Source organism: Mustela nivalis (assembly GCF_964662115.1).
Source record: "Mustela nivalis genome assembly, chromosome: 1".
Classification (NCBI taxonomy): Eukaryota; Metazoa; Chordata; class Mammalia; order Carnivora; family Mustelidae; genus Mustela; species Mustela nivalis.
Window position 1 is genome coordinate 8,167,074 of NC_139020.1, and position 24,846 is coordinate 8,191,919.

Below are 24,846 nucleotides of genomic sequence, written 5' to 3' on the forward strand. Positions count from 1 at the left end.
AGCGGTGAACATCACTGGTTTCAGGGGCACACAGGACGGGCTGCCCAGCTATGGCAGGGTTTCTGCCGTGCACCCCACCCAGTGGAAGCTCTTCTTTGGGCACCTTCTCCCAAACACACAGCACAGTCCTTCCATGTTCTCGATGGTGGTGCTTTAATCTCTTGGTATACCAGATTTCCAGAACAAACAAACAAACAAATAGGAAAACATCAGACAAAACCACAAACAAAATCCCTAGACACGATGGTAAGGTATCCATTGTGGGAAATATTTGCATAAACACTTAGTTCCCCATGGTTCACTCCCTTCTGATTACTGAGCCTTCTGATTACTGAGGATAGACTCTTGGTTTGACCTAGGGGCTTAGATCTTGGGATGGGGTATTCCTGTCCTGGGTTGGAATTCCACTTCCGCCTTTTACTACATGAGTGACCTTGGGTAAATCAGAAACCACGCAAGCCACTGTTTCCTCATCCATGCGATGTCCCTGATCCCAGGTTCTGCTTTCTTCATCAGCTGATTTCTCTTCAGCACCAGCCGTCTGCAGGCCTTTACAGTGGACTCTGGGACCCAGTGGGGAAAGACAGCAGACACGTGACACCTTCCTTCTAGGAGCCTGCATCTGCCCCGGGATCCAGGGTGGTGGTACTGAGACTCGTCTGCAAAGCTCCCAGTACAAAGAGTGCATGTTGATCGCACTCTCACTATTCTTTTAAAGATTTTATTTTTTATTTATTTGACAGGCAGAGATCACAAGTATGCAGAGAGGCAGGCAGAGAGAGAGGGGGAAGCAGGCTCCCTGTGCGCAGAGAGCCCGATGCGGGGCTCGATCCCAGGACCCTGGGATCATGACCTGAGCCGAAGGTAGAGGCTTAACCCACTGAGCCACCCAGGCGCCCCTCTCACTATTCTTTAAACTTCGGAGTCATTCATTGTTTCTTTTGAGCTCTTCGGTGGCAGTGCCGTGAGTGCCCGTGAAACAAATCGGCATCGTCTTCGCCCCCGATTGTAATCCATGTTTTCTTGGGGTGGAGTTTTTGTGGAAGATTTTGGCAGCTTTTTCTCGTCATGCAAGAAGCATGAGGGCTCATCACGAGTTACTTTTTTTTGCCAGCAATGGTTTGTTTTAGTCCAGCTTTTCTTGAAAGATGAGAAAACATAGTCCGTTGTCTGTGTTTGTGTTACTCTTAAAATACGTGGCGCCAGTTACCCCTCCCCTTTTAAAGCAGAGTTATTCTTTTTTGAAATCTTCACAATTTATCGTTTGCACAGATAACAGTAGTCATTTGGAAAGAGCCAGAACTTCGACACTTTGAACATTTTCATCAGTCCCACATCTTCCTTGAGCCCCCAGACCTCTCGCACTGCTTGGAAGTGCGTGCGTTTGATGTGGCGCGATGGTCCTGAGTGGTGTTAAACACCTCGCATGCTTCCTACTCTGCAGAATGGCTTGCTGGATACTATACTTGACATTCATTTTGTCAGATGCCTCTGTTACTTCGAACGAGTGATAAAATAGGGGATTATTATATTACATTATAATATTTTAATAATAAATACTTTATTTCACAAAGGGAAATAGAGTAAGGTTTGGGGCTGGAAAAGGCCTCCAGTAAAGAAGGTGATAGCCGATTCCCAACTTGTTTCTCCCCAGTTCAGATGTGTCTGAGCCAGAAAGCCAAGGGCTGGCTGCAGTTGAGACGTGAGCCATGTCCTGTGACGGTTGGGAATGTGTTCACTCTCAGTTACTGAGTGCAGAGGAGTGCTGTCTTAGCGACGTGTCCTGGCAGGGCCCAGAGCGGGCGGACGAGAAATCTGGCTTACACTGGGCAGGGCACCCCGGGACAGTGACAGCGTCACAGGCCCCTGAGCATCGTTGGCAAATTCCATGACTTCTCATCTTAAAATATATAAACAAACTGTCGTGATGCCCCCTCATAGGAATGGCACTCACGTTGAGAGGGTCAGAGGGAGGGCTGAAATGGGGAGCCCTTGCCTCGGTGTCCGATATGGAGCGGGAGAGGGGTGCTCTCTCCAGTTGGCGACTGCTGACAGCCGCCTCCTTGGAAACTGCGAAAATGAAGATTAAGAATGTGTCCCCATGTTCTCGTGCCAGAAAAGATGCATGGCAAGGAAGCAGCATTTTGAAAACTTGGTTATGTGACAATATGGACAGGATGTCCTGTTAATGAAAGAAGTCAGATGGAGAAAGATTAAGCATTCTGTGCTGTCACTTCTGTGTGGAATCGAAAACAGCCAGAACAGAGGTAGAATGGTGGGGGTGGGGGGCTAGAACAGGTGTTGTTTAAGGGCACAGGTTTGCGACGAGAAGTCCTCAAGCTCTCAAGTAAGTCCTCATGACCTAATGCACAGCACAGTGAATGGAGACAACAGTACCATATTGTAATCGTCAAACTCACTTCAAGACTAGAACCTAACCACTCCAACCACTGAAAAGAAAGGATTAGTAATGTGAGGGGCACCTGGGTGGCTCGTCAGTAAAGTGTCCAAGTCTTGATCTCAGGGTTGTGAGTTTGAGCCCCGTGTTGGGCCTGGAGCCTATACTTAAGACAATAAAATGAAACAAAATGAAAAAACAGAAATGATAAGTAATGTATTAGAGGTGCCAGTTATCGCCACGATAGCAATCATACTGCAGTATATCCTTGTATCAAATTAACATCGACATCTCCGATGTATATACTGTGTTATGTCAAATATACTTCAGTTAAGAAAAGTGAAACTCAGTTCATGAATTAACATTGGTTTCTATGTGGAAAAATTTTAAATACTCTTCGAATTTGGTGTTTGTGATCCTTCAAGTATGGCCATTTACCTGAATACACGGGGGGAGGGGGTAGAGGCTGAGCTGTGGGGTCAAACATTTGTTTTAGTAAAAATGTGTTAGGTGATCAAGCAGATCTTTTTCCCTCACCCTGTTCTGCATACCTCTGCCCCATTCCCATTTCTCCCCCAATACGGCTTTGTGACTCACTTAGAAAAATTTCTGTTTTCCTTTCACATAAAAACACTTACCTGCTTTGGAGGTGAGGGCTGATTTGCTTTCATCTGCCCCTTTAAAATCTTTTACACACCTACCATGTGTCCAAACACACTCGGAGCTCTGAAATGCCTTTGTTCCTGCTTTCTGTTTTGGAGAGAAGCGTGTTCTGTTTCTGCATGAGGGGCATTCCGTCACCCTGAGACCCAGACACCGCATTTTTTCTGCATTGCACAAGGGGTCATTCATCATTTTCATTTTTCGTTTGGCTCTCCCACAAGAGTATTCAAATTAGTGAGGAGGAAAATGATGAAGTCATTGCCTGGCAGAGAAGCATTTTTTCGGGATGTGGGAAGGTTAGGGAGACAGAGAGGAGAGGAAGGGCTCCTCATGAGGTCTGTCCCGACCTCTGTTTCTAGCCTTTGGTTCCGGAGGTCACCTGGATGCTACTGTGGTTTTCACAGGTTAAAATTGGCTCATAGGTGTGTACAGAAGTTACCCAAAAATGGAAGTACGCGGTGGGACTGCAGTGTCAGTCACCTTGGAAGCTTAGGCTGTAATATTATCTGTGTCGTTCCCACACACCAGCTGTGTGATGTTGGGTGAACCCACCGAATTCTCTGGATCTGTTTCCTTATCTGTAAAACGAGAGGGTTATACTAGATCGGTGGCTTAATCTTATGTATATCTATGTTGAGCAGTAGAGCCCGTTTTTACAAGAACTACCCACCTGTACAGATGGGGCTGGGGAGCCTTCTAGAGCCCACGTCTCTTAGGGCATGGGTGTGGGGACCACTAGCCAAGAAAGTACCAAGTTCCTGTCACCTGGACACTCGGGCCCAGCTGATGGGGACAGTTAAATCTTAGTGGCAGGCTGACTGGTTGGCTGGACTTCCTTTCCTTTCTTCTTTCTTTTGTTTTAAATTTTATTTTATTTTTTTTTAAAGAAGGAGCTGTATGTATGCCAGAGGGATGAAACTTTATTTTATTTATTTATTTATTTAGAAAGAGAGAGAGAGAGAGCATGAGAAGGGGGAGGGTCAGAGGGAGAAGCAGGCTCCCCGCTGAGCAGGGAGCCCGATGCGGGACTCGATCCCGGGACTCCAGGATCACGACCTAAGCCGAAGGCAGTCACCCAACCAACCGAGCCACCCAAGTGCTCTTAAATTTTAATTTTAAGTAATTAATTTATTTAAAAAGATTTTATTTATGTATTGAGAGAGAGAGAGTGGAGCAGGGTAGGGACAGGGAGAGAGAATCTCAAGCGGGGTCTGTGCTAAGTGTGGAGCCTGACGTGGGGCCCGATCCCAGGACCCCGAGATCATGACCTGAGCCAGAATCAAGAGTCAGATGCTTTACCCACAGCCACCCAGACACCCCTGGACTGTTTCTTTTTATATCCTGCCTTGTTTCAAGAAGATCCAAGGCAATGGGGATTTTAGTTTATCTGCTACAAGATAAGGACTGTCTCCTCCTGTAAGGTACAACTGTATGACAAAGGGATTATACGATGTTTCTTTGGTTGTTATTATATGTCACGTCAATGTTATACGCGTTCGTATAAACTCAGCACCATTCGGTGTCCCGACTTCCTCAGACTGACAATGAGGACTGAGTGACCGTGGCCCCCCTCTGGAGCCCAGGGAAACCTGGCGGGTCCCCTGCCCTGTGAAGCTGAGTGGCTGTTGTCTTGGGGTGATTATCCATTGCTTCTTCAGATGTCTCCGGTTACAGAAGAGTGATGTCTGAGAGGGGCCTCTCTGCTGGACTAGCTTGGGTCTCAGATGCCCAGGCTCCAAGAGGGGATCTCAGCTTTGGTGGAGAATGCCCTTCAGTTCCTGAACCCCTTAGCAGTGCTCTGGGGGGGGCAGTGGTGGGAATGGGCTGGGGGAGATGGGGCAGGTGCATAGTTGTCTTCTATGAAGTCTTGGTCAACATTTCAGATTTTGAACTTTCATTGGAGCTCACTTGGCTCATGAACACAGCCTAGAACCAACCCTGGAGTCAGGGTGCGGGTTGTGTGTACTTGAACGATGGTGCGGAGTTTGAGGGGCTTTCATCCTGCTCTCCTGGAGATTTTCTTTGGGCCCCTTCAGTATCCTCCTGACTTCTGAAGATACCCTATGGCATCTGCTCTTTTCTAAACGTCACCCAAATTAAATGTAATTTGATTTTTAACACTCTGCTCTTATCCATGAGGGTAGTGCAGGACACTTGCCTGTTCCCTGTCAGGATTGTGGATCTCTGATGTGAACCTCCACTTACAGAGGATTGTTTCTGCTTTTGTTTAGAAGCTCAGTTAAAAGGCTTTCTATAGCTTTCAGCTTAGGTGGCATTTTTTTCGGTTCCCTTCCCTTCTTTTGGTTGCAAAGTGTGGTGCCTCCCAACTGTTGAAGGTCCTCGGAGGCCCCTCTTGGGGCTCTGCTGTGGGCCAGTGGAGGTAGAGGCCATGGTTAAGATGGGGGGGGGCAGGTTTACTTTTTTGCTGTGGCACCTGGAAAACTGTCATGAAACAGACCAGATTTGTTCAGCACAATGTGGTCATAGTTGGGATAGGATGAAGGGTTTGACCAATTCTTACAAACCTGAAATCAGACCAACTGTGTATACCAAAACTCTTGTGGTCTCTCAGATCAGTGGGGGGGTAGATACCCAAAAGGCCAGTGCCCCGTCACCCTCTGCTTCCTCAGTGCCCTCTGCACTGTTTCAGATGTGTCCCGAGTCCTGGACAGTGAGCAACTTTCTGGCCCTTGTCCAATTTACAAACACTTATTGAGCTGTTAGACCTTCCGGCAGCTCATTCCAGCATCTCAGGGTGAGTGCTGTCTCCCAGGACGGGTCCTTCAAAACCCATCTCATTCCAAAGAAGGAAATCTGACCATGGATCCAAGAAGAGAAAATGTATTTAGCTTTCTCCCGAATGATACGTAAAGGATCTGTTAATTAGTTCAGAGTTTAAAATATTTGAAGATTGTTATTGGGTCCATTAATCCCTATATCACATTTTCTCTAAGCATCTCCAGTAATGAACATTCAGTTCCGTCGCCGTGTTGGAGATGGAAACTTTAGGTCTGCAGGACCAAGAGCCTTGACAATAAAGCCAGTCAAGGTACATACAACTAATTATTTTTTCTGAAACTGTTTCTTGGCTATAAAAAGAATTCTTGGCCATTTTAGGAAACTAGATAATATAGTAATTTCTGCTAAGGAAATGAAAATCATCTATAACCCCACCACCTATAAATAATCATATTAATCTTTTGGTATATTTTCTTCTAGTCTGTTTTCCTCCTACACGATATATGTAAGACTGGGATTATGTTGTTTATGAAATGATCACTTCCCAGGCAATCAGACCGTCTGCTACAAACATGGCTTTTGTTCCGTAGATGCAGTTTGAACATGATTTATTTAAGCAATCTCCAGCGAATGTTCTCGTGTCATTTCCAGTGTTTTTCTATTCCAAATAACAAGCATATTTCTTTTTTAAGCAGCGGTTCTGTATAATTCTTTAGTGACCCCCATTATAATATTTCTTTTCCAGAAGATAATTGGAAAATTATAGAACAAAAGTAGACGTTGATAGAAGTTGAACAGGATGAGACTAATAATACTTGTTGTTTCTAATGTTTCATATTATTTCATCATGATGGTACAATTATTTCCCATTAGTTCATCTTCCATCTGCAGCGATGTTGTGCCTTCATAACGGCCCACATTAACTTGGCATGTGCTGTGTGGCAGGTACTGGGTCTTATGTGCATTTTTCCCATTCACTTTACCAGGGCCCTAGGAGGTAGGTACCATTATAGTTCCCATTTTAAGAAATGAGGGAGCAATTGCTTAGAGGGTTGAAATGTCTTGGCCAGGGCCACATGATGAGTTAAATGGTAGAACCAGCATTTAAAAGGTTTATTAGAGATCCTAGATTCTTAGCCCCTAATACTACAGGTGGTTTGCTGAAATGTTAGCACACCATATCCTCCATCCTTCTAGCATCTGTGTAAATGCTAATCTTGTTGTAAAGGAAATCAAGTTAGCTGACATATCTAATTCTTGATGAGTTTCTTAAGTTAGTAGATTAGGAGATTTTTTTGTGGAAAGGGATACAATAAGAGTCCTAAGTTGAAGTTCTCAGGTTTTGAGCTTGCTAGTGGGACATCTTACTTAACTTGTTTGTTCTTCTGTATCATTATCTGTAAAACTCGGACAGTAATACCTGTATTACTGGGCTATTATCTGGGTTAAATACAAGGGTATATGTTAAAGTCCCAGTTTAGTTTCTGGTACTCAAGCAGTCCTAAGTACTCTATAGTAGTAACTTCCTTATTTCCTTGAATTTCAGCAGGGATAGGACATCTCTGGTTAGTACAGTTTCCTTTGCAAATTACAATGGCATGTTTCTTTTAACTTCTCGAGCTTATAGTAACTCTTCAAAGATCAGCCATAGGAATTTAATTAGACCTTCCTCATGTTCTCCAGTTCTGTAAACTTGAAAATAGAATAATAATAATTACCCAGTTTGAAGAAGAGAGGAAAAGACTAAAAAAAATAAAATAAAAAAAGTAAACTTCACGAACCTGTGGGATAATCTAAAAATATCCAATATATAGTAATTGGCATCCCATAAGAAGAGAGACAGAATGATGCAGAAAGAAATATTTGAGCAAACAATGGCCAGATGATCTCCCAAATTGGTAAAAGACACGAATTGGCAAGTTCAGTATGTTAGCAAACTGCGAGCCCCATAAAGCTGGCGAAAATACACCTAGGCACATCAGAGTCAAACTGGTGAAGACAAAGATAACAAGAAAAAACTGAGAGCAGCCTGAGGAAAACATCACTTTACATGCAGAGGAATGATGAGTTGAATGTGCACGATTTCTCATCAGAAATCATGGAAGCCTGAAGAAAGCGGAATGGTATTTTTAAAGGGCATAAAGAAAACCCCTATCAACCTGGAAATTCTACACCCAGCAAAAAAAGGCTCCACCAACAAAGGCAAAATACATCCCCAGGTAAGAGAACACCAAGATGATTTGTTATAGTGTGGATCTGCTGCGTAGAATGCCAATGGGAGTTCCAGAAGGCAAGGGGAAATATACCGGAGGGAAACTTGGATCCTTTGAGAAGGAACAAAATGGCAAATGTCCAAGCAAAGTTGAAATACTTCCCTCCACTTAATTTCTTTAAAACACATATGACTGTTGGGACGCCTGGGTGGCTCAGGAGGTGAAGCCTCTGCCTTCAGCTCAGGTCATGATCTCAAGGTCCTGGGATCGAGCCCCGCATCGGTCTCCCTGCTCAGCGGCGTGTATGCTTGCCCCTCTGACCTTCACCCTGCTCGTGCTCTCTCTCCCTCTTGCTCTCACTTTCTCAAATAATTAAAATAAAATCTTTAAATACACACACACACACACGAATTTATTTTTTTAATTTTTATTTATTTATCTATTAAAGATTTCACTTGTCAGAGAAAGAATATGCACCAGCAGGGGAACAGCAGGCAGAGGGAGAAGCAAACTCTCTGCTGAGCAGGGAGCCCTATGCGGGACTGGAACTCAGGACCCTGGGATCAGGACCTGAGCCCAAGGCAGGCACTTAACCAACTGAGCCACCCAGGCGTGCCATATATGACTGTTCAAAGCAAAAATTTTAACATCGTCCTGCATAATCTTGTGCATGCTGATGTCGTGCGTGTGACAACTAGGACATAAACAATAAAGGACACTAGACAAGGGGCTAAATGGAACTATATGTGGTGGCAGTATTTCTACATCTGATGCAAAATGGTATAAACTTGGCAGGTGTGTAAATTAAGCATTCATATTGTAATCCTTGGAGTAACCACTAAAAATATAAGACAAAGGGGCAGCAGGGTAGCTCATTCAGTGAAGGGTCAGGTCATGATCTCAGGGTCATGAGATCAAGTCCCACATCAGGCTCCGGGCTCAAAAGGGAGTCTGCCTGAGATCTTTTCTTTCTCTCTCCCTCTGCCCCTCCTCTTTCTCTCCTTAAATAAATTAACTGAAAGAAATCTTTAAAATCATAAGGCAAAGAGGTATAGCTAAAAAGCCAATAGGTAAATTAAAATATCCAAATAATCCAAAAGAAGGCAACAAAAAAAAGGAATATTGGAATGAAAAATAGAAGGAAAAGCCAAAAATGAACAAAGTCATTTTTCTAATTCAGCAAAGTGCTAATCGACTAAGCACTGTGGTTAAAAGTCAGAGTGTCAGAATGGATTAAAAAAAAAAAAAGCAAGACCTGAGTATATCTTGTCTTTAAGACACACTTATTTATAAAGACATAAAGAGGTTAAAAGCAAAAGGACGGAAAAAGATACAGCAAACAACAAGTTTAAGAAGGCTGGAGTGACTTTATTAACATCCAGTATAACAGACTTCAGGACAAAGAAGTCGGAGAGAGAAAGAGGGGATTTCGTAATGATAAAAGGGTCAATTCATTGAGAAGATGTTAACAGTCACAGACGTGTATTTACCTGATAACAGAGCTTCCAAAAAAATGACAGAATTAAAGAGAAAAATAGAAAAGTTCACAATCACAGCTGGAGATTTTAATACCACTTTCTTTTTTTTTTTTTTTTTAAGAGATTTTATGTATTTATTTGGCAGACAGAGATCACAAGTAGGCAGAGAGGCAGGCAGAGAAAGAGAGGAGGAAGCAGGCTCCCTGCTGAGCAGAGAGCCTGATGTGGGGCTTGAACCCAGGACCTTGGGATCATGACCTGAGCCAAAGGCAGAGGCTTTAACCCACTGAGCCACCCAGGTGCCCCAATACCACTTTCTTAACAGGTGGTAGAACAACTAACCAAAAATAGTGAAAAGCATAAAAGATCTGAATAACACTTTCAACTCGCATTGCCTAATTGGTGTTTATAGAACATGACATCCACTGAAAACACGTTCTCTTCAAGTGCACATGGTATCTTCATGAAGGTACATTATATGCTGGGCCATAAAATAAGTCTCCATAAAAATAAAGTGATTGAACTCACATAGAGCCAGTACTTTCTCTGTCCACAATGGAATCAAATGAGAAGTTAGCACAAAAATGTATCTAGGAAAATCACAAATATTTTAAAATCAAACAGCACACATCTAAATCTAAGGGGCAAGGAAGAAATCACAATAGAAATTAGAAACTTTTTTGATGTTAAGGAATATCTAAATAAATTGAGATTCCATGATTCTGGAAGAGCGACTCAGTATTAAGATGCCAGTTTGCTTTAAATTGATTTATGGATTCAATATAAGTTTAATGAAAATCGCAGGAGGCATTTCAGTAGAAATGTATAAGCTGATGCCAAAATTTGCATATAATTTACATAAAATAATGCAAGGACACTATAACGAAGAAAGTAATTTTGAGTAGGAACAAAGTTGGAGAAATCATATTCTCTGACTTTAAGACTTACTGTAAAATTGTAATCAAAGTACGTAGTATTGGCATTAACAAGAAATAGATCAATAGAATAGAATATTTCAGAAGTAGACCTGCCCTTAATTGGCCATTTGATTTTTGACATAGGTGTTAAAGCAATCCAAATGAGGAAGGAAGGTCTTTCAAGAAATGATGCCGACTGGGGTGCCTGGGTGACTCAGTTGGTGAAGCGTCTGGTTTCAGCCCAGGTCATGATCTTGGGGTCCTGGGATGGAGCCTTCACCATACCCCCTCCTGTTGGGCTCCCTGTCCAGTCCAGGGTCTGTTTTTCCCTCTCCCTCTACCTCTTCCCTCTGCTTGTGCTCTCTTGCTCTTTCTCTGTCAAATAAATAAAATCTTTTAAAAAACAAAAAAAAAAAAAAAAAAGAAAAAGGAAATGGTGTTAGCATAACCAAAAACACAGTCCATAGGAAAATAAGTAAATTTTAACCCCTACCTCACCCACCTCACACACTGAAATTGATTTGAGATGGATCACAGACCTTAAACCAAGAGCTAAAATTATAATACTTCTAAAGGAAAAGAGAATATCTTCATGACTTAGTGGTTGGCAGAGATTTCATAAACTGGTTACAGAAAGCAGTAGCTGTAAAATAAAAAATTGACAGTGAGACTTTATAAAAATGAAACGCTATGCTCTTCAAAAAGCTAGTGATAAAACAAATAGATAAGCCACATGCTGGGAGATGTTTGCACAAACACACATTTGACAAAAACCCGGCATCTCTGATACATAAAGAACGCCTACAACTCAGTAGTCAGATGACAGCTCAGTTAAAACATTTGAACAACACGTGACCCAATAGGAGTGCCAGCAGCCAAGTAAGCACGTGGAAAGATCCTTAACAATTTATGTCTTCAGGAAAATGCAAATTAAAGCCAAAATGAGATACACACCACCACTGTGGCCCACCATACCTACCAGATTAGCTAAAAATAGAAAAGACTGATCACACCAAATATTGGTAAGGATGCGAAACAACCGCAATTCCTAAACATCATATTGTTGGTGGGAATTTAAAGTGATGCACCCACTTTGGAAAAACGATGCGACAGTTTTTTAGAAAAGTAAACATGGACTTCATTCCTGACCCAACAGCCCTACACCGTCCAAAAATATATATACTAAGCTCCGTAGAGCTTTTAGTAACGGGCTGTATACATCTGTCAAAACCCAGCAGAGATCTCGGTGCACCTGGGTGGCGTCTGTCTGTTCAACATCTGACTCTTGGTTTCGGCTCAGTTCGTGATCTCAGGGTCATGAGATCGAGCCCTGTGTTGGATTCTGTGCTCAGTGGGGAGTCTACTTCAGACGCGCTCTCTCTCTCTCTCTCCCTCTTCCTCCCACCTTCCACCCCTCACTTCCTGATGCTCTCTCTCTTTCTCTAAAATAAGTAAATAAAATTTTAAAACCAACCAACCAACCAACCAACCAACCAGCAGATCTTACAATATCACTGCAGGTAAGTTTTACATATGAACTAAAATACTGAACTCTGGTTAAATGCAGGCTTAAGTCTTAAGAGGGGGCTGTCTGAAATTGATGTTGAAATGCAAAAAGCAGTTAAGTAGACACCTAGTCTAGTTGATAGATATATACTAAGGCAAGTATAATAGAGTATTAATAGTAGACTATCGCTGGGTGGTACGTGCATGTTCCCTTCAAAATTTACCTTTGCCGTAATGTGCCCTTATTTTTTGTAATAAGCAACTCGCCGCGGAAGAATTGTAAAAGTAGTCACGCTAGTATACTCAAAATGAATTTGCGAAAATTGCAGTTGTGTAAACGCTTGGTTGTAGATGACAGCCGCATCGTAAAAGGAAATGCGTGTCGTTTCCCGCATTCCTTGTCGTCCTTCATTTACTTAAATTGTGCACAACTCCCTCCCCCTTCCTTGAACAAAATAGCTCAAGGTAGATGAAAAGTATGAAGTTAACACCGAAGTGTTCCTTCTGGTGACTTGCCGGATTATTTACTCCTTAGGTACTGGGTATTCTGAGTACTAAAATTTAAAACAAAAATCGCAGTCTGTATTCTCGTTTTCTGAAATCCCAGTGGCCTAATTTCTCTTTATTTATGCCCCTCGTGAAAATATTTTAAAAATCTAAATTTGTCTGCACGTAAAGTTTTCATTTCTCACACCTCGTATCGCCCAGCCTGCTGTCATGGCCTTTACAAGTGTGTGCCGCGGGGGAGGCTCCCTGCCGGGCACTCGGCGGGTCTCAGGGTTGCCGTAAAGCGCTCAGCCTAGTGTTAAAAAAGAGAAGATCTAATTAGCAGCGTTCTCGTTATTTCAAATATTCTCATTAATGTATATTCTGAGGTAATTTTACTCCACAGTTGCTCAAAAGAGCCTCTCCAAGGCTCTAGCCGGAGGCGGGCGAGGGGGGCAGGTGCCGAATTCCCTACGTCCTCAGAGGCTGTTTTCTAGACCCTCCTGCCAACGTCCTTTCAGGCAGTCATGGTGGCCCTGGGAGGAGGTGGCCTTCTTCTTGGAGTGCTCAGATTTTAGTGTTGGATATCTCTAGCTCAAAATGTTACTGGGAATTCTTCTCGTAACTGGTCTTTTAAGATATATTTTTTTAAAGATTTTATTTATTTATTTGACAGAGAGAGATCACAAGTAGGCAGAGAGACAGGCAGAGAGAGAGGAGGAAGCAGGCTCCCTGCTGAGCAGAGAACCCGATGTGAGCCTTGATTCCAGGACCCTGAGATCATGACCTGAGCTGAAGGCAGAGGCTTTAACATACTGAGCCACCCAGGTGCCCCTCTTTTAAGATATTTTAAGATAATAATTTATTAAATCTTATCTTATTATTAAAAATAAGATAATTTTAAGATATTTTAAGATAATGGGGCTGGGGGTGGCTTAGTCAGTGAAGCGTCCGACTCTTGATTTTGACTCCGGTCATGATCTCAGGGTCGTGGGTTCCAGCCCCGAGTCAGGCTCTGCGGTCAAGTTGCAGATTCTCTCTCCCTCTGCCCCTCCCCCCCTTGCTTTCTCTCTCTTTTTCAAATAAATCTTCAAAAAAATTTTTTTTCCTTATGCGATGTTTTGTTGTGAAGCAAACCCCCCTCGCCCCCATCCTTACGATTTTGAGGACCACTTTCAGCTTTGATTCCTTAACGGTGACCTCTGGGAGGAGACTGAGAGGAAAACCCTTTTATCTCCAAATCGAGCAGCTTTTCCAACAGCTGATTGAACAATGACCCAGGTACTAATGCTGCTGCTTTCTCCTTGCTAGTTTAGTTTTTACATTATTTGTGAACTCTTTTCTGGGAAGATATTTTAGGAAATGGGAAGGCGCAGTGTGCTCATTTGGGTGGAGATCCCAGTGAGTAGTAGCTAATAAAGGTAATAAGCGAATGGCTAATACCCCCGAGAGGGACTGTTTGCTGAGACTCTGTACAAGGCCCACGGATAAGAATGTTCTGAAATTTCTCTTTTATCCCCCTGCCTGCTCCTCTGTGGTGTTCAGAGTACATCCAGGGGGACCCGGTGGTCAGATGGAGCTTGTGGCCGGGCTGGTGGCCAGACACTGTGTTGCTCACAAATGAAGCTGCCAGATCCCACCATGGTCAGTCCTTCAAGATCAATCTCCGAAGTCCTTAAAGGAACAGCACGTGCTTTGGTGTGGAATTAATTTAGGAATCGCGGCAAGCAGCTTTCAGTCTTCCGAGTCCTTGACGTTTGGGGTTGCCATAGATAACTGGGGTCAAAGCTTTTATTTTGAAGGTGGGTCTCTGCTACTCCTACCCCTGCTCTAGTCCTCCAGAAATCAGGCTCCCTAATTGTTCATAAAGTCCTTCTAAGGGATGACCCCCCTTCTTTTAACAATAGGGGCCTTGGATTTGATGCACTCCTTGGAGGGAACGCCAAAGTTCTCAGCCTGCAACTCCGCCAATATAGACACGAGATTAAGGATGTCAGCAAATTGAGAGTGAAGGATTAACAAAATCAGGCTATGGTATCAGAAAAAAACTTTCTTATGGGGTGGCTGGTTTAATAGGAATAAGTGCATCTGGTAAAGACAAAAACCACCCAAGGTAGTTTTTCATGAAACTTCTTCAGCGTGGCATCTCTTTCTCCCAGTGGTGTGTGTGTGTTTTCTTTTTAATGGCAAAGGGGGTTGTGAAAACGCAAAATGCAGTTTACGTAGGTAATCTGTAGAAAGAAATGGGATTTGGAAATCAAAATCCCTTTTCTGGATCGCCAGGAGATAGCTGGAAGGAACTCGTCCACACCTAAACCTCTCTCCCCTAAAAATTGGACTCAGATCATTAAAAAAAAAAAAAAAAAAAAAGTTGTAATTTTGCCCTTAAACATTCCAGCCAAAGCATGAATCCAAGGAGTCAGAGCCCAGAAACAGTCTCTCCATTTTTCATGGGAAGAAAAGTGCAGCTTGCAGGGAGGAGGGGCTGCCCTAAACCTTTCCGTGTCTCCTCCTCTGCTCCTGGCGAAGTCCGGGGCCACTCCTGGCCTGGGGTCATGGGCCACTTCCAGGGTCTGGTGACCCCAGACAGGCAGGACCACGCTCCATCAAGGCCAAGTTCTCTGCTTGTGCCGGGCACTCCTTTCGGGGGTATGGGCGACAGGCAAACAATCTTTTCTTGATGCTTTTCTCCATTACAGTTATTATTTGGTTGTCATTTTCTTTCTGCTTTGTGGAAAGATGTATTTGCTAGAGTTATATTGAGATCAAAATATAAGCTCAGTGGGGATGCAGAGGAACGGTGTCATCAGGACTGAAAATCGTAAAATTGTGTAGATTGTTTTCATTTTTCAAATGATCACTGTTATACACGGATGTATGTTGCTTTCGTAAAATTAAACATTGCAACTAAGGTTAAAATTCCCCACAATCCTGTTTCTCCCGTTTTTCTCCTGGGCACTTTCCGTCCCTCATTCCCAGCACTGTGGGGAGGTTGAGCTGTCTTTTTCAAGGCTTTCCTATATCGTATTATATAAGAGGTATCTGATGCTATGCTTCTATATTGAGATAAAAGTCCGAGTCGCTGTATAGCAGAGATACCCAACAATTTGGCTTTAAAGGAAAGACATTTAGTTCTGCCTCATGCGAGAGTCCAGGATAAGTAGACAAGGTCACTGGGCTGCTGCGTTCCTTGCAGTCATTCGGTGACCCAGGCTGACAGTGGCTCTGTGTCTTTTAACATGTGGCTTTCTAGGTCAGTCTGGTCATTGTCCAGCTGGTGGGCATGGCAGAAGGGTGGAAATAGAGGGCCAGAGATTTTCTCTTAAACAGGCCTAAAGTGGCACTCCCTGGCCATCCTTTGGCAAGAGCCTGGTCCGCTGAAAAGAGATGCGGGGGGAGCCGGGAAGAAGGGGGAATAGATTTGGGTGCATGGCTCTCTGTCTTCCAGGCTGCATTACTCCTTCATTCACCAGACATCTTGGAGACTTGCTTGTTACAGTGTTTCCTTTTTGCTGCTGCATGATATTCCACAGCAAGAATAGGCCACTTTTTTGTCCAGTCATTTCTTTCTAATGCATAGTTAGCTTATTTCTACCTTTTGCTCTTAGATTGGGTGTTGCGATGCCCTCTGTATCACACTGTCGTTACAGACATGGGCAACCTTTCTCTCCCATGGGAGCTGGTCATCAACGGTGTCTTAGTCTGGATAGCTTTTCTTAAACTGCCTCCCAAACCCAGTGCACATGCCAGTTTATACTTGGGCCCTCAGAATTTGAGAGAACCTGTTTTGTACAGTGGCCTGTCGGCTGATGCTTGCATTTTAATTCTGACAAGGGAGGCTAACAGCACCCTCCCTGCCCCACAGCCTGCCCCCCTCCCAAAAAAAGAAAAATGAAACACTAGGATGAAAGTTCTTTGGAGAAATATTTATTACAGAGTCTATTCGTTAGAACAGAACACTTTTTTTTTTTTTTAAACTGCTCAACTTTTTGGCTTTGTTTTATAGCCAGTGCCTAATACTCATTTATTTCTACTTAGTTACCCAATTTAGTAACGATTTAAAAATCTGTGGTTGAAGATGATAGTTAAAGATGAAACCGAATTATTTAAAGGAAATGAAAGTTACCTTTTGATTTAGAACCAGCTGCCTTTAGAGCTAGATTGCTTTTGAGGAATTTATGATCGAAGGAATGTGATCCCTGAGTTTCCGCTGTGGATTTGCTTCGATCCTAACAGTCGTCTTAATTAAAGGAACTGCGCCTTTCATAGCCCGGAGCGGGAGACGCAGCGCGGGCGTAGCCGCTTAGGTCCGTCTGGTCAGTTGCACGGCTGTGAGCTTGAACTCGCACAGGTTTCTGGTAGCCACACTTCCTTACACACCACCCTCACGGAAAGTGCGGTGACATAGCCGAAAATGGGCGTTTAATCAGAGAAGCCTGTTTACGACCACCTGCGTGTTTGTTGATGTCTTTATCTTGCTAGCGTGAATTTCTTAAATTTCATTTCCGAAACCAAGATTAATTTCTTCCAAGTGTCGGGTGACCGACGTGATTTCATTTTCAGCGATTCTGCTTTTCCCTTCCCCCGTCCTTTCCCGCACCCCCAACTCCCCAGAAATGTCAGTATGTTATTACTCTGCGCTACTAACCAAACTAATTTTGTCCAGATTGAAAGGTTATAAAATCTATGCAGTTCAGACTCACGAAAGTAAGATAGCACATGTGAATTCAAGAAGCTGTGGGTTATGAAGCTCTTTGCCTTTCTGAAAGGAAAGCAGTTTTAAGCTTTGTTGAACGGATCTATGAAAGAGGTTGAGTATTATTTTACAATAGTTTTAGACCTTCATGACTGGAAATTAAATACAGCAGTTTTAGAGGTATATTTTACTTGAACTTTTACAAGCTCAGGCCATGTTTTTATTAAAAAATCGGACTCGCACCTTATATGGAGTACAATACCAGATGTGAGAGACGAAGGAAGCTCCTGGGCCGTCTGCTTACTGTGTATTAAAAACTTGTGTGGTAGCTGATGTCATATCAAGTGCGTATGAGAGCGAATAATTTTGAGTTATGAGACCACATCAGAATGCTGGTGACGGAATGGTCAGAACGTTCTATCCTGTTGACTGCTCGTTTGGAAAATCTGCGGTTAAAGGGTGGCGCTCTGCTTCCAGAACAACGAGAGCAGAACACGGCGGGCCAAGACGGAGGAGATTCTGGGGTGCAGTGAGGGAGAAGTGGGGGTGTCAGGAGGCAGCCAAGGAAGGCAAACGCTTTCGGTCTGTGTACTTTCCACGGGGCAGGCAGCAGAATTCGGATGTGTGCAGCTTGGCTTGGTTTTTTTGTTTGTTTGTTTGTTTGTTTTAAAGCCCTTCCTGGTCTTTTTATCATCCTTTTCTGTCCTTGCTTCATCCTCAATTCCCTGTCTGGTCTTGGTGTCCACAGGAACAAAGCCTCCTTTCCAGGTTGGACCGGTGCAGTAGCCCAGGGATCTGCAGACATGTGCCTTGGAGCGGTGGTCTTGCAGTGGCGCTTTCTGGGCTCGGTGTGAGTGGGGAGGTTCAGGTTTCAGACCCGCAGCCTCTGAGCAGACTCCTGCCTGAAACCCATGCCTGCAGTGGGGCCTCAGGTGCGGTTTCCCCCCACCCACTCACCCACCCACCTTTTGGTTTGGTTATGAACGGAGGCTTGCCCCGGCTGCGGCAGCCTCTGGGGAGGCAAACACAAGTGCCGTGTGAAATATTGAGGGGAGGGGCGCCTGGCTGGCTCCGTGGGTTAAGCCTCTGCCTTCGGCCCAGGTCATGATCTGAGTCCTGGGATCGAGCCCCGCATTGGGCTCTCTGCTCAGTAGGGAGCCTGCTGCCTCTCTACCTACTTGTGATCTCTCTCTCTGTCAAATAAATAATAAAATCTTTAAAAAAAATATTGAGGTGAGACATTGAATGCCACCCCGGGTAGTTTCCAGCCCTTTAGACCCAGCAGAAGGAGAACCTAACCGGTGTGTCAGCTGACCTCATTCAAAGAGGTTCTTTGATGATAGATAAGGGTGTGATTTTTGGCAAATGCTTTGGAAGGAATTTAAAGAGTGGAGTGACCTTGCTGCAATACCTTGCTGCAGTCCAGTTTCCCCATACTGACCTATGTGAATAAGGTTTCCCAACGTTTAATCTACGAGAATGGAACGTAGGGACGGACTCGGGCTTGTTTCCCGTCTCATCAGCGGTAAGTAATCTCCAACCGGGTGGGTTCATTTCTTAACATACATATTTCCAGTGGATTCCAAGTTTTATGTGTTATGTTTTTATCAAAATTTGAAGCGTTGATGTGTTGATCAATTCTGTACTATTGCTAATTATAAACTATAAATCATCCTAGAATAAAAAAAATTTAATATATAGGTCACAGAAGTGAAACAATTAAAAATGTCAGTTTTTGCCTACATATCTTTATCGTAGACAAGTAGAGCAGGGAGGTTAAGACTTTCAAGCAGAAGATGATTTTATTAGGATGAGATTCCAGAGGGGAAATGGAATTTTGTTGATGGAGAAAAAGGAAGAAAAATTTCTGACTGACAAAATTGGTTCATGTACTATTTATTTATTTATATTTTATTCATTTATTTGATAGAGAGAGCAAGTGAGAGTGAGCACAAGCTGGGGTGGGAAGCAGCCGAGGAGAGGGAGAAGCAGACTCCCCCCTGAGCGGGGAGCCTGATTCAGGGCTGGATCTCAGGACCCTGAGACTATGACCTGAGCCAAAGGCAGATGCTTAACCAACTGAGCCACCCAGGCTCCCCTGTTCATGTACTTTTTAAATAGATGATGGTGGGAAACACAACACTTTGATTCCGTGGAATACATTTAAAATATAACACTTTGATTCCTTGGAATACATTTAAAAGAGTGATAAAATAGTTCTATTTAAAATACCAATTTCTGGGGCGCCTGGGTGGCTCAGTGGATTAAGCCGCTGCCTTCGGCTCAGGTCATGATCTCAGTGTCCTGGGATCGAGCCCCGCATCGGGCTCTTTGCTCAGCGGGAGCCTGCTTCTCTCTCTCTCTCTGCCTGACTCTCCGCCGACTTGTGATCTCTCTCTCTGTCAAATAAATAAATAAAATCTTAAAAAATAAAAAATAAAAAATAAAATAAAATACCAATTTCTGCCCTAAGCCAAAAATTCCATTCTTTGCACCCATCCAAGCTTCTACTGAAAACCTTTATATGTCAACTTAAAAATATATGAGACATAGTTTCTTGTAACTTTTTAGGGTGATATGCAAGCTGAAGATTTGAAGACCACTGCTTTGGGGCACACAGCAGCGTTCCCCAAGTTATCCTAGCAGTTTTTAACCCTGTGGTAGGGCGTTAACGTGTATTCTTTGGTCTTTAGCAGTAAAACTTGTCCAAGAAGAAATAATACAAAGAGAATACTTAGGTGGTGGTTTTATAGTGATTTTCAGTTCTTGTAACTTTGCTGAAAAAAAGTCTATATGATGTTCAGGGAGGCAGCGATCTCTTTCTTTTCAGCCTTGGGGTCTGCCTACGACCCTGCCCGTAACCCTGCTACTCCTTTCAGTCTCACCAAAACACCTGCTGTGTCCTGACACTGGACCTTTGAATGTGCTATTCGCACTGCCTAAACGTCTTCCCCACTATTTCCTATCTGATTTGTGCCCTCCTGGCAAGCTCGGTCCGCGGTCTGCTCTGGATGCCTCGTCCGTGTCCCTGGGTAGCGTCCGGAGTGCTCTCCTTCGACCCCCAGGCATCCACATCCCACGGGCTCCTGTGTGCTGCCACTCCCCGTGCTCTCCCAAGGACAGGATCTGTGTTCTGTTTGTGCCACATCAGGCCTGGGAGATGAATGAGCACTCGTATTGTGGTTGCATGTACATTTTTGGCCCGTGGGATATGCGGAATTTGTGGCAGGTGTTGACTCAGGGGTGTGGCTTGGCTTGGCAGAAAGAATTGTCTGGAGACCTTGGGGTTTCACTTCATCCATCATGAGTTGCTTTTGCTTTGGTGAGCCACCGGGCCCTGCCTCTGCCTCCTTCTGTCTGTCAAACCCATACGTGATTGATTACAGGGTCTCCGATCCCCGTCTGGGTCTGCAAGCCGAGATTGCCGGTTCTGTAGGGCTCCCCGGCGGTGCCTAGGAGGCGGGAAGACACAGAGACCAGGGGGGTGAGACACATGGGTGCCGAGCATTTCTGAGCTGGTAGGGCAGAATGGGAGATGTGAAAGGATACGGAAAATCTTGGAAACTTGTGTAAGCACACAAAAAAATGCTCGACTTCATTAGGCATCAGGGAACTGCGAATCAAAACGACGAGGAGATCCCACCTCGTACCCTCCACGATAGCTATGGTAAGAGACACACACAGTAACAGGTGTTGGTGAGGGTGTGGAGGAACCCTCTGCACCCTCCTACACTGCTAATAGCAATGGAAAATGTGACAGTGGCTTTGCGAAACACACGGGTGGTTCCTCAAAATTTAAACATAGAGTCCCCGTATGACCCAGCATCTGGACTCCTAGGGATCTACCCAAGAGAAGTGAAACATACATCCACAGGAAAACCCGTAGGTGGATATATAGAGCACCATTATTCAGAGTAGCCAACTGGTGGAAGCAATCCAAGGCCCATCAGTAGATGGATGCATTCATGAAATGGGGTCCGTCCATACAACAGAGCATGATTCAGCCATAAAAAGAAAGGAAGCCCCGATCGATCCATGATATACCGCATGGATGGACTTGAAACCATTATGCTGAGACGGTCACGGAAGACTGTGCATTGTAGGATCCCATTTACATTAATGTCCAGAATAGATTGATCCTTATAGACAGAAAGCAAGACTAGTAGTTGCCAGGGCTTGGCAGCTGGGGGAGACAGGGATTGAATGCTAATGATGGGCATGGGGTTATTTTTGGGGGGGAGTTGATAAAAATATTCTGGAATTATATAATGATGGTGGTTGTACAGCTTTTAGGATATGCTAAGAGCCACTGAATTGTGTACACACACACACACACACACACACACACCCCAACACTTAAGCAACTTACCAAGGTTATTTCCCACATACTGCGTTTGCCGGCTTCTGTTCCCCTCTCCTGCAGCCTCCCTCTAGGCCTGCCGCGCTGTTGTGTTTGGGAGACCCCCCCTCTGCCACCATCCGGGGACAGGGCTTTGTGTCTCTTCTGTGAGGTCCCCTCTTTCACGGATCCCAAGCCTCCTTTTTGGCTGACTTCCCAGTTTTGCAGGAGTCAGCAAGTCAAGAGACCTTTATTGAGTACTGTGCTGTCCCAAGGGGCTTTCCAGGGCCTCCCTCTTCCTCTTGGGCCGGTGAGGGACCCAAGGCCGGAGAAGGTCAGTAGATTCATCGCTCACAAGTGATGATGTCTCCCTCCCTCCTGCTCTCCCGCCTGAGGGCGCAGAGTCCGGCTGGTGACGTGGATCTCGGTCAGCGCCGTCTCCAGACGGGGCCTCCCTGCTGGTCCGGTGGAACGCCACGGTCATCTCCTCTCCCGCCAGCAGCCACGCCTTCTCCCAGGTGGCCTCTGTGGCTCTTGGCGGCAGCCGGTGCTGGCCTCTTGGGGCAGGAGCCCCATGCCTTCTATTCCCTTTTGTCTTCGACAGTGGTGTTGTTGTTGTTTTTTTTAATGTTTTTATTTACATTCCAGTTATGAACATACAGTTGTATTTGACACTTCAATTTTTAAAAAAAATTTTAAAAAGATTTTATTCATTTATTTGACAGAGAAAGACACAGTGAGAGAGGGACCACGAGCGGGGGGAGTGGGAGAGGGAGAAGCAGGCTTCCTGCTGAGCAGAGAGCCTGACGTGGGGCTTGATCCCAGGACCCCAGGATCACGACCTGCGCTGAAGGCCGACGCTCTATGACTGAGCCACCCAGGTCTGCTACCCTGTTTGACACTTTCAGTTCTCCGTTGTGTGGCTTCACGCTGTACCCACGGCTCCAGCCCCATCACCCGAGCCGTTCAGCTCCATGCCTGTGCGGGGACCTCCGTGTGACCCCGGAGTCTGCTGGGACCTCCCCAAGCAGCAACTTGCTTTCCTTTTCCGTTTTGTGTTACGTCAAACTTTCTCCTTTGAAATCAAGGTCAGTGCCAGGATTGACCCATTGCTAACATTTTGCCACATTTGCTTTCTCTTTTGCACTCAATGAGTAAATAAATACACACCCGTGTATGTGTGTGTGTGTGTGTGTGTGCGCGCGCACGTGTGTGTTTGTCCGTCCTGAGCTGTCACGCCCTCTTGCCCCGATATGCGAAGAACAAGACCTTCTGTTCACGTCACTACAGCACAGCTGTCGCACTCGGCAGTCTAGGGTTGGTACAATGCCGTTTGCTAAGGGTGTGCGTTCACACGTTGCCCGTCGCCCAGGCGTGTCCGCTGTGGTTGTCTGGCCCTGTCCCAGGATCGCGCGCTGCACTGACGCTCGTGTGTCCAGAGTTCGCTGCAACCTTCCTTTGTCGTCCTGGCATGGACGGGAGGGACACAGGGTTCGAGTCAGGTGTTTGGGGGCAGGAACACAAGCCATGTGAAGTCCTGTCCTCAGAGCAGCCCATCAGCGGGCTCAGGCCGACCCTGTCCCGCACTGGCGAGCTTCATTTTCATCCCTTGCTGAAGGGGGAACCCACAGATCACCGTTTTCCATTAGTAATCAATAAGTAATCTTGGGGGGGGGGGTGCTTCAAGGCTCCTTCCAAACTTCCACCCCAGATTTTTATTATGATTCTTGTAGGAATAAGGTGGCAAAATGGTAAGTTTTTCTTTTATTCCTTTGGTATTTATTTGTTGACCTTCTGTGAAGGAAATAACTTTTCTTGGGGAGCCTGGCTAGCTCAGTGAGTGGCGCATGTGACTCTTGATCTTGGGGTTGTAAGTTTGAGCGCCATGTTGGGTGTAGAGATAACTTAAAATAAAATCTTAAAAAAAAAAAAAAAGAAATAGCTTTTCTTATTCTTTATTCATTCGTTTATGTCAATACAAATGTGTGGATTTTTATTTTGTTCAAGGGCTTAATGCATTAGATGTTTTTATTTTGGTGCACACACTGTCCCAGACTGGTCCAGGCGCCTCCCCTTCAAGATAATTCCTGTGTCTTTTGACCTATGTGCACTAGGTCTTGAAACATTGTTATTTTCTTTTTTTTAATTTTATTCATTTATTTGGCAGACAGAGATCACAAGTAGGCAGAGAAGCAGGCAGAGAGAGAGGAGGAAGCAGGCTCTCTGCCCAGCCGAGAGCCCGATGCGGGGCTCAATCCCAGGACCCTGAGATCATGACTGAGCTGAAGGCAGAGGCTTTAACCCACTGAGCCACCCAGGCGCCCCTGAACATTGTTATTTTCTGTTACAAAAATCAGTCTTTTGTTTGTTTGTTTGTGGGGTGGGGGAAGGGACAGGAAGAGGGAGAGAGAGAATCCCAAGCCGACTCCATACCCAGCAGAGAGCCCGATGCGGGGGTGGAGCTCAGGACCTGAGACCATGACCTGAGCTGAAACCAAGAGTCGGACGCTCAACTGACTGAGCCACCCAGGCGCCCCAGGAATCACCTTAAAACAAAGATGTTGTTTTATATTACTACTGATCCCAGTTTGCTGTGGCGTCTTTATATGCTCTGCTGGTTTATATTTCACTTTTCCATCATTAATTTCAGACAAAATTTTTTATTGGTAAAGGGGGAAGGTTGTCTACAGCTGAACTGTGTTGACTAAACCTGGGGGGACCCATGAAGTCTGACTTCGTTTTACCAAAACCCACTTCCCCACAGCCGTCGCTGTTGGATCCCCCCAAAGGATTTCTCCGTAGCCTTCTGGGGAAAGCGATCGGTGGGTAAGAAACCCATCAGGGGAAGAGGCGGTGTTTTTCCCATTGACTGCTTTTCTTGGAAAGGGAGGGTTCTTAGGAATTCTTATTTTATTCTTTAGGCTTACCTGTATTTTCCAAATTTTGCATCTCAGACATGAATTACTGGTGGAGTAAGAAAAAGTATAATTGACTTTTTGAGATAATTAATAGATCATGCAAAAACAATTTCTGTAAAGCTTTCCCCTACGTAACTTCCCTGTATGTTAAGATCTGACAAAACCACAGAAAGTGTATCAGATGCAAGAAATTCCTCTTGGTACAGCTACTGTATTGGGGGTTCCGAGGACCACCCCCACTGATTGACCAGGAGACCCACAGGACATGCGGTCCTACTCATGGCTTTCCTTTGTTACGCTGGGAGGATACAGAGCAAAATTAGGGGAAATACAGAGCAAAAAAAAGGGGGGAAAGGTATATGGGTGAAGCTTGGAGGAAACTGGGTGCCAGCTTCAAGTGTCTTCTCCTACGGGTTCACATGGGACACACTTAATTTCTCCAGCAATGAGCAGTAGACAACAGATAAAGAAGCTCTCTACCAGAGAAGCTCAT

The 24,846-nt window shown here is 44.7% G+C and overlaps 1 protein-coding gene across 1 annotated transcript in view; it reads left to right on the forward strand.

Annotated features, from left to right (window-relative positions):
* HLCS (holocarboxylase synthetase) overlaps positions 1–24,846 on the forward strand; it is a 205,010-nt gene that overhangs the window by 65,196 nt on the left and 114,968 nt on the right. The window lies entirely within an intron of this gene.